The sequence below is a fragment of the Zophobas morio genome, unplaced genomic scaffold (genome assembly GCF_036711695.1).
Source record: "Zophobas morio isolate AGI-343-1 ecotype UQ-CSIRO unplaced genomic scaffold, CSIRO_AGI_Zmor_V1 ptg000343l, whole genome shotgun sequence".
Classification (NCBI taxonomy): domain Eukaryota; kingdom Metazoa; phylum Arthropoda; class Insecta; order Coleoptera; family Tenebrionidae; genus Zophobas; species Zophobas morio.
In genome coordinates this window covers 70,363-81,306 of record NW_026972447.1, presented here as the reverse complement: position 1 = coordinate 81,306, position 10,944 = coordinate 70,363, and the positions used below count along the sequence as shown (strand labels likewise).

General features: G+C 34.3%; 2 long non-coding RNA genes across 2 annotated transcripts; one reads left to right on the top strand and one right to left on the bottom strand.

The window, feature by feature from the left end:
* The first annotated feature begins 3,453 nt into the window (after positions 1 to 3,453).
* LOC135120113 (uncharacterized) lies at positions 3,454 to 5,537 on the top strand. The gene is made up of 9 exons (XR_010278507.1): positions 3,454 to 3,510; positions 3,770 to 3,841; positions 4,004 to 4,074; positions 4,164 to 4,236; positions 4,451 to 4,522; positions 4,588 to 4,658; positions 4,947 to 5,009; positions 5,076 to 5,239; positions 5,292 to 5,537. It is a non-coding gene; the product is annotated as an uncharacterized LOC135120113 (long non-coding RNA).
* Positions 5,538 to 6,318: 781 nt separating this feature from the next.
* LOC135120114 (uncharacterized) lies at positions 6,319 to 7,659 on the bottom strand. Its single transcript, XR_010278508.1, has 4 exons — positions 7,495 to 7,659; positions 6,778 to 7,086; positions 6,465 to 6,566; positions 6,319 to 6,395 (listed from the first exon to the last, which is right to left on the bottom strand). It is a non-coding gene; the product is annotated as an uncharacterized LOC135120114 (long non-coding RNA).
* Positions 7,660 to 10,944: the final 3,285 nt, after the last annotated feature.

Genomic DNA, 10,944 nt, shown 5'->3' with positions numbered 1-10,944 from the left:
CATTGATAACTACCTCTAACAGATTTATTTGCATCTCTGTTTATCATCTCAAAAAGAAGATTTTAAGTATTAAAATAAAGTCAATCGTGAAACAACAGCAAGCAAGGTAAAATGGACGAAAGCCTTATCATGTGATATGAGAAGCAACTAAGATAAATAACTTTGCTAATTTACTTCCTGTTTTAGATAACTAAATAACAATTATCTCAAGGTAAAATAATCTTGAGAAATTCAATCTACTCATGCTTAAGAGGTTGATAGAGTTAGGTAGAAAATTAGGTTAGAAGTCATGTAATATATCAAAAGTTTGACTCTTAGCTAGGACAGCTGTAATATAAATAATTGAATTCCAAAGTTAAAGAAGCTGCCTCAAATAACCCAAGTCACTTTAGGGGCCTTTGATCGTTCACTCAGGAAGCTAACTTAAAGACATTTAACTAATTCTATTAAATCAATCAAGTCATTAGCTTTATAAGGGATAAACAAATATATAATCAAGGCTATGACACATGACCAAGTCCTTGATAAATGACTGAGCAAACTTTTGTACATTTTAGCTTTTTTAGCTATGTCAACCAAGCAGGGCTCTTTACTATTTATATAGTTAAAATTTGAGTGTCATTAAATTCTGTTACCTTGCAAATATTTTTATAACAAATAAACTTAATTAGCTTAAACATGAAAACTAAAATTAAATAACACAATCATAAAAAATATAAATTATTGTTACGAAGCAAATGAACTAACATTACTTTCGATTTTCACTTTTGCATTTTTAGCATTTTGCCAGAAGAATATGTTATATAGAATAATTACGAGCTCGAAACCGCCGTATGTAGAGAGCGAGCTAGTTAACTTGTGATCGAGCAACACATAAACTCGAGTGCAGAAAATTCATCTCGAACATGTGGAGATCTGCTACTTTACTTTGATTCCACAGGTCAGTCTTATGTTATTCAAACAATAGATAACTAAAGAAAACTGGTTAGGTCATTGCTATTTGTGGTAGTATTAGAAGTACTAGAATTCCTTGACTATTCGTCATATATTGAGACGTTCGTAAAGTAATATATAACATTACTTTAACAGAATTAGAGATCATTGTGTCGTCTTGAGTTATGTTATCGTACAGGCGGCTGAAAGAAATCAGCCCATATATATACACGGCTGCTACGTTGGCTAGTCCCGGTGACTCCACCTACTTGGAATACATGGAATAATGTCTATGTGTAACCATCCTTAAAAGGATTAGCATGCATGTGTAAACTGACATAAAAACTTGTGGTGTTCAGTAACCCTCTAGAATGGAACTCTGAAGATGACTCGGTTTAAAATATCTTAAGTAAACTGATGCGAGGTGATCTCTGTCGTAAGATACACTCATCTGAAGGTAACAAGTTTGGTTTCTTTTTTAATGGTTGCCCTGCGCGATATGACTAGGTTGAGGTGTGCATGCTACCATGGAGAGTCGCAGGCTTTGAACAATACGTGTGGAAATACTTACTCTTAAAACTGGTAAAAGCTAAGCAGGAAGCAGGTTCATATTAAGCAGGTTCTATAGAACCTGTATCAGGTAGAATGTCGTCCCATCTCAATCCTGACGTACTCGTTTAGATGAAATCAGGTACTAGCATCGAAACTATGAGTTCTTCACAGCAAACGAATCCTGGTAACCTGTCGGACGAAAGTACCTTGTCTCTGGCCTGATGTATACTAGAATTGCCGTCTGGAGAAAATCCTCAGTGAAAAGCAATGGACGAGCTGTGGAACTCAACTTGTGTAATTGACTAACAGGTTGACGGAACAAACTAAGCTCGATGGATACTATGGCTTCTGGCGAATAGTTACTGACGAATGCTTCGTCATACAAGGTCCTGAGAGTGAGTAGCTGCAATGACACTATGCCGCGTCCGAGGGACGCTGGAGCTAGTACTATATGATATTGTATGTAGTTGTATAGTTTCTAGCTGGTTGGAAAGAACAAACTAGTGAATACAGTACTTGTAGCTATATACAGGCTATTGGCACTTGTTGTCTTTGGCTCGTCGCTAGAAATAGTACTTGTTGCTATAGGCTAGTGGCTAGCATTTGGTACGAGAACTGTATAGAATAGTGTTATTACCTAGTATATATAAATATATTGTGTTAAATAAATAGACTTAAGCTAAACCTTCGAGGAGTTCAAGTAAAACTATAGGTGTTAGTGTAGCTTAAACTGTACAATTATTCGTAAAGCGTAATAAACCTAAAGTCCCTTCACACCTAAAAGGAAAAATTCACTTAGGATACAGTAAACCAGATTTTTGGAATCCTATAACCAAGATTAAATAATTTACCTAGTTCTTACTTAAACTATAAAAAAAGAAAAAACGGTGATGTAAGAAAACTTTAATTAATGATATAAACAAAGATACATTACAGAATTTCAACTTTATGGTTATGTTAAATATTAACTTTGTTGGGTAATAATGACGTTTATATTACTTTCAGTTGAGAATTGTAAAAATAGTTTGGAATCTTAAAGTATATAAATAGACTCAGAGTTTCGCTAACTATAGAAATTTCACTGATAGCCACCTGTCTCAATAATTTTATCTGCAGAGGTGGTTGACTAACAAGCCAAGGGAGTGTGTTCGTAATGTCATTTTTTATAAAACGTTCAAACTCAAAACTCCTACCACCGCCAACCCTATCCTAGGGAGACTTGAAAAAACCCCTATTACAGTATGCGATGTTAGGTTTTATTAACTACTATATAGGAAAATTCTGGGGATACAGATTCGATCATCTTGTTCAATCGAGTTGTAATAAGTAAATTCCTATAAACACTGGGAACAGTTAATATTTAATTAAGAAACCTATGAAAGTGGTTAAATAAAAGTAACTTGTTACCGTATAAAAAGTTTAACTTTTACCTTAAATGCATGGTCAGCTTATACTAAAAAAATACGCACCATTTCTAATTGGTTATAGTTGTGACTTAAGTAATCTATGTGATTAGCCATAGCTTACTAAAAATTTTAAAAAAACTTTAAAATTATGGGAGTAATACTTTTCATACCAGTAATTGTTTTACCTTATTACGTATTGTTCGCAACCATGTTACCTTGGATGATTCTACTATATTTTGCTCTTTTTTCCCCAAGCATCGCCCATTTATGTTGTCAAGAAATGATCATCAACGACGGCACTTTGTTAGTACACTCTGAGTACATTTCACAAGTTATTTTAAAGGAAGGCTATTGATATTGTGGTGTGATACTTAAGGCTCAATATAGTTTAAAATAATTTGCCTGTTCCATTTTTTAATGTTTTTAAAGCTTTTTCGAATAAACTGGATGAGGTTAAACACTATTGATTGCTAATAAATTGACCCATTTTACTTACACAGACCCTATTTTACAAATATGTATAAATTTTTTAACTTTGTTGGATACTGAAAAGGGATCTATCACAGTGCAACTTAATAACTTTTCCAAGTGACGAAGTTCCCCCTAATGTGATAAGTTTGTAAGTTATTATCTGACATAAACGGTATTTTAATTTTGTCAAGGCTGCGGTAAGCCTCTTGATAGTAGTAATAGAGTTTTTTAACTGTAGCTTAAAATTAAAAAGAACTTAAAGATTGGTAATTTTTAATATTTGGTTTTTGATTTCTTTGATTTTTCAAGTTAGAGAGCTTTACATCATGACAATTTGTGAATATATGCGTTTTGATAAAGTTATACTAATATTATCGTCACCTAATTACTAATAATTTATTTACAAGGGATTTAAATTTGAACAATGTGACTATCATTAAAAAAGAATTCTTCCAAGGACTCAAGAGTTTGACTAAATTGTAAGTCTACCCCTATCAAAACATACTAAACCAATTAACAACTAATGAAAGTATAATTTTAGTAATATAAAAATGTAACAATAAAATAATATTACTTACCTTACCTTACCTTAGAAATGCTTTACCGTATTCACATCGACTTATTTCACTTTTTAAATTTAGGCTCCTGGCCTTTAATTCAATATCCTTAATAGAAGACGGCTCCTTTGCCGAACTTAGCGCACGACAGCATTGTTAACCTTTATAACTTAAATTATTTGCTATTTTAAGACTGATTTATTTTGTTTTGTACAACAAAAGTTAATTAAACTTTTTAATTTAGGTCTTTATCATTTAATCGCGTATCAACATTAGACGGTGGTTTTTTTTTCTGAACAAAGCACTTTAAGAAATTTGTAAAAGCTCTATAAAATTTATTTTATTATTTTAAGGCGAATTTCTTTTGTACTCATTTTTAAGATTACTGCACAAATCGTACCAAACCATTTAAAAACAAGGAAAAGTCTAGTTTAATAATAGTGAAGTGTGATAATATATTACCTTCCTTTTCCCTTTGCCTTATGCATCTTTACCGATACTCACTTTAATTTATTACACTTTTTTATTCAGGCATCTTTTCAAAAATAGCATATCATCAATAGAGGATAATTCCTTTGCCGAACTAAGCGCTTTAGAAAATTTGTATAAGCTCTTTATAAACTTATTTTCTAATATTAAGGCTAACTGCTCTTGCATTGTACAAAAAGAGATTTAAGTGAAAACCGACTTACTGCCCTCCGAAAAGCAATGTTCTCGTCTTGGAAAGTTTGAAAGATTTGTAAGTAAACATCAGGATGGTTGATTATTTATTTATAGGAATTCATTATAAGTAATAACTTGAGCTTTCTAACAAATTTACTCACTTATAAGTCTACAACTACCAAAATCGTACCGAACCATTTAATAACAAGAATAAGTCTGGTTTCAGTATAAAGCCTTATTCAAATAATGTATTTACAAATCTAAAGTCTTTCGTATTATAGTTGTACGCTTTCGGATTTATTTGCACAAAAGAGTAGATATAAAAACATTTGTCTTTTTAATTTTATTTTTCGACTGATAATAGGCACTCAGTTGGGGACCCAATAACTGAAATTGAGCCAGAAGCTTTTAATACAAAGACTAAAATGTAAGCAAAATCCTTGTTTTTTTTTATTTTCTGTTCTATCCTTTATTATAATCTAACGTCTATAAGGTTTATTACTCTTGATGAAAATTTTCTTTGCTGCTCTCGTCTTCATTATGAGAATTTAAGTTACTTAAGTGAACAAAGCACTTATGAGGGGGAAATTAAAGGATACAACACTTTTGATAGTAATAAATGTACCGCTTTGAAGGCTCCGAGTTCTACTAATCAAAGTACGTTAACTCCCGTCAATACCCCTACGGACCTGCTTTCCTCTTCACACAGCACTCAAGCCACTACGCCGGTGATCCTACCTCTTTCCTCAACACCCAGGGCAGCGGCAGCATTTAGAATTCCTAATTTTTATGTATGGCTAGCGCTAAGCTTAGTCCTTTCCTGCTTATCTTAAGCTAATATAATAAATTGCGTGTTTTCACAAATTCGTTCTTTACCTAGTCTTTCTATCAGAATTTTGGTTTGTAGAGGAGTTGTACACGTAACTACCAGACCAGAAAATGCGAGTTGTGACAGACGGGAATCGTACCCGCCGCCTTGAGACTGAGCGACAAATGCTCTAACCACTGAGCTCCGCTGACGACTCACATCTTCGGTCGTTAACTTACGTATATACAACTTTTAATACCCTCTGTTCCCTCTAACCTTATAAATCTAGGTATTATTCAGGATATATAAATCTCCGCATGATGACGAAGACCTTCGGAATGAAATGGTAAGAAAGAGTGACCATTTTATTGTCCCGTAATGAAGAGGTAGTCATTACCTTCTATTTTTTTTTAAAGACTTTGGCGGGTGGCCTGTAAGTTAAGCGCAGGCTATTGAAAAAAGAGTAACTTGGTGCTAATACCGAATTTGCACTGTGGAGACAAAAATTACCTCCTATGGATTCTTATAGTTAAATTTTTAAAATTACAATCTTACAAACATTGTCTACTAAAATATTGTCATAACGAACTAATCATAATAGTTAAAAACTTTGAACTACAATTTTGTACTTAGATTATAAAGGCTATATAGACATTAATTCTTAAATTATTAACTCCGACTTTAGGGGAAAAAGGAACTAAAAAATGAAATAAAAAGTGGATAATCATATATCTAAATATAAAGGAAATGTAACATAAACAGTTAAATAACCAAGACGGCAAAAGACGCGCAGAGTGGTGTCTCTTATTCACTCTGATTTTCATTCTTATTCTCGTCTTCGCTACTGAAGGCATGTTATTTTCGAACACTCATCCTTTGTGATAAATTTAAACAGCTTAATTTATTAAGAAAAAGAGCACAAGCTATACTGATCATGGTGGTTATTGAATCCAAGCTCAAAACGACGCGCAGAACATTCCACTCTAATGAGGTAGCAGATTGAACCTAGGATGACAGAGATTTGTAGTAAAAAGGAAAAAAAAAAAAAAGGCAGCATCATTGAAAATGCCATACAGCAGACATAAATAATTTTCTCAGGATTTCTTTTAAAAGGAAAGGTTTAGTAGATATTAGATTTTAGAAGCTGTAGATACATTTTTGTGACACCCGTTTACCCTGCGAGGAAATCAGTATAAATTTTAATAGAAAAAAAAAAAACAAATTCCCTATAAAGTTAAAATAAATAAACAAGGCATTAATTGTTAACTGTGTGATCTTCTTACAACCATACAATTTAGTTTGACACCGAACTTAATTGGTAAATTTTAATTGATTCCGTGTGTTAAATTTAATATTTTTTTTTTTAAGTATATATATATAATTTTACGATTAGTAAAGCAGAGGGATTTTCTCTTTTAGACCTCTTTTTTGCCTGTAGTTGCCCGCGGGGTATTTTGCCTTGCTTGTTTATTATTGACGACCTGGTAACTCAAAGAAGAATCGCATAGGTTTGGTTTAAGGAAAAACCTTGTAGACAGACTTTAGATAAAACTCCATAAATATATTTCAACATTAATTTCCATTTAAAAATAGTATAAACTTCATAGTTAAATGGCTCCTAACCCTAAAGGACTAAATATACATTCGGCTTCAAAAGCAAAGGCAAAGCCTGTTTGAGTGACGAGCTTTCAAGTGCCTATAACGAAAATATAACTAATATAAATAAGGAATTAAATAAAAATTTATAATGAAAATTAACACAGAATTGAAACTATAAAAAAAAAAAGTTTAAGGAAATTTATATTTCACATAAAAATTTGCTTGATAGCTAGATTTTTATTTAATTATATTCCTAGTGCACATTTATAACTGTTTTTTCTTATATATATTATATTTGTATTCCTTTTTTTTATTGTAAAGATTATAAATTCCTTTCTATATTTTATACTTTATACATATTTATTTTTTTTAATAAATATTATTATCACATTTTCTCTTTTTCCTTAACCATACTTTACTATGAAATATATTTATATATATTACACATATAATGTTATTAGAAAATTTAATTTTGATATGTATATTTTTCTTTTGTTAATTTAACTTTTTATAAGCACGGTGGCGGTCGCACGTAAATCTCGATGGCGAAGCGATTTTTTTTATCATTTACTTTGCGCCAGAAGCAAACGATCGTGCCACGCTATTTTGCTTTGTAAGGCCGGTCAATCATAAAATATGCATCTGCTGTCTAAGCTAATAGCCTCTTCGCAATACATGGGTCATAACAAGCTTGCCACGCTCGATGACGGAGGCGCCGTGAATTATTTGAAACGATAGTTTACGTCATTGCTATATAATTTATGAACGGCTTATTGCTTCCTCGACACACCAACCAAAAACTCGCAAAAAAAAACTAATGTACCAATTATTGAAGAGCGCTCGTTAGCGCTCACTGCTCAATTGGCGTCTAGCATTTTTGTTATGTATAATAAAGGAGAGCGAGAGGTAACAAGATATATAAATATATATATAATTTAAAGTAAAACATATTATATAATTTTTTTTATCAAAATGTATATAAAAAAGATATTAATATATTAATATCTAGCATCTTTATCTCATAGTGAAAGGAATGATTAACTAATCTGGATGTGAACACTATTTTACCCCTCCAAAGGGGATATTTTGTATAATTAAGCCCTCCAAAAAGCATGTAGAAGAGAATGGGAAACTTCCTCTCTCGATGCTCGCGAATTTGCCAACGTCATACTTTTTATTATCCTCAACGCTTACCTTGCGCGGGCATCCTATATTGCCATGTGGTCACAGCGATCTAGGATATTATTTGGGCTTAATCTGAGGTTGGGTAGGCCGAAAGACCAGTGTTATACCTCAACTTATATGGTTGGGCTCTGAATAGGAAACCTAAAGGTTGGCTATCCTCGGCGCTTTCCTGCAATGTTGTACACTCTTTTAAGAAAGTAACAATTTAACACAATAACGGTGTAGGTTACTATCGTTAAGCGAGTGAAGAAAATCGGCCCTAAGGTGGAATTCGTCGATGGATTCTACCTATAGGATCCGATGTGACTTCAAACTTCACCCGATGATGTATACGTGTCGGACGCCACCCAAGGATAAATGGCAAGTGAAATGTAGTCACTATATTGAAGGGTGCTGGCTAACTATATTTCGAAATTCTTGACTTGACTTGAGCTGAAATTATACAGTAGGCTCTCGTAATTAATCATCCTATCTCTTCAGCTAAATGATCAGAACACAGTAGGCAGTAACATGGTTATCGTGCTTTTAAGGAAAAGTGACCAGAGTTACCGTGCACTTTGATGAGTCCTAAGAAAGAGTGATCTAGTCTAACAGACAAAAGCCCTCTTGAACCAATAGACTACTCTGGAAAATGAGAAAACTAATAAGTCACATGAGATCTTTAAAAGGTCCCATTCTTTTGAATTCATGAAGGATTATGGCCAACGGTGTTAGACTAAAAAGGATTTACAGCTCAGCTGTTAGCTTGCGAATATTCTCTCGATGATCAAACCGGTGTTGATATACTAGAATTATTACCTCACTGAACCGTTTTTTTCCTAGACAAAGGTGTGGGTAGGTCCTTTGACTTTGTGTAATATAAGGCTAAGTGGTAGCAATGCCTGCACCTGGAGTGGATAGATGCGTCCGAAAGCCTGTACTGTTTTCTTGAACTATATCTTTGTCTTGTACCGTTCGGAACTTTGAAGATTGCTATCATGGGTATCATAGATAACTCTATTTGCATCGGTTCTAAAAGCTTTAGAATTAGCTTGAAACCGATTCTGAAATAGTACATAATCCTATTATCACGCTAAAAATTGCTTTAGACCAGCAAAGTGAGAAGGTTATTAACTAAATCATAACATTTTTAATTAGATTGGCTCGGTTAACTTACTTCGTGCTACGTGATACATCGAGCTGAATAATATATGTAGTTTGTTGTGGTAGGCTAAGGAGGGCTTATATTTCATAAATGGTAGCGTCCTAGAATAGCATTAGGAAATTACAGTATACGAATAGTATTATCTACTAGTATTCACTATATTAAACGTGACCGATCCCGGTCTAATACGCCTGTGCAAAACCACTCAGTCGTTTTGGACAGTGTCGATAACCCTTTGGGAGAAGGAACTGGTGATGAATAATTCCTTAACCATCGAGGAGGGGAATTTAAATCAGATAGTTTAAAGTGCTTCTAAATTTAGACAGTAGTATCCCAATGTTAAAAAAAAGATAAAACATTCTTAAAAGGTCATGCCGTGAAGGGTCCACCGACCTTATGTTGTATGAGGATTATGGTGTTCGTTTTTTTATAAGTAAAGTTTATTAGTTCAAATCATAACCCTTGAACTAACACATGGTAAAATAGGGACCCAGACTTTAATTACTAAAATGACCGCCTTACGCAGCTTCGAAAAAGTTATTTGCTTATTAAAGTTACAACTTGTGACTTTTGTACTACCCTTTAAAGTCATAGCCAGCGTATTCATAGAATTTGAAGCAGCAGTTCGGGAACGGATGTCTAGTAAAGGTTCACGCGGGATTTCTAGTACGTACCCGCACATGTATTAAACTCCGAACTGCACGCCCAGTCTCTATTTTTTCTGTATTTAGGGTGCGGTTGCAGAATAGATCAAAGCTTTGGCACTATCTTTACCTCCATATAAAATCTTTGATGCTCCTTGGAGTCTTTCAGAGCCGATGGAAGACGGTGACCGTGGTGACGCTACCAAAAACACTTAAACCGGAATCAGCATCTTACAAGTACCGATTTGTCAGACTACTTTTAGCAGACGGCAAAGTTGAGCGAGGCCGTTTTGCTGCGCCGTCTTAAAAAGGTGGTGGACGCTCAGAAAGTTTTACCGGAGTTTCAGTTTGGGTTTCGGAAAGGGCACTCAACGAACCCAGCATCTCCTCCGCTTAACTGTCTGAAACCATTCCCGCTTTTAACCAAAAGGCAGGAGGCGCTGTCTTCTTAGACGTTGAAAAGGCATTTGACCAAGTTTGGCATGAAGGTCTACTGCACAAACTGCGCTAGTTATCCGTCCTTCTTGAACTTTAGAACGTGATGAAATCATAACTGAATGGGCACAGTTTAAGCGTGTGCGTGAGATATTCGTTCGCCGCGTCGATATATGACAGCAGGGGTCTTTCAGAGATCCCTGCTCTCACCCCTTTTATTTGCAATTTACATGAGTGACGTCCTCTTGCCGTCCGGCCCACATACACGGAATCTTCCTTTACGCTGATGATATGACCGTATATTCCTCTTTGTAGTCTCCCACCTTGCTATGCAAACATCTACAAGCGCTATCTTGGCGCCCTTGCTGTCTAGGGCCGTAATTGGAGGGTTACTATAAATGCGGTGAAGAGCAAAGCTATATTAATTTCAAAGAAACACGTCCTTTTGTTGGTGGCCTTAACTTTAAATGGCGTGAAAATTCCATAGTGTGCTCAAGTGAAGTACTTTGGAGTCATCGACAACAAAATTTTCTGACAGCTGCCTCAC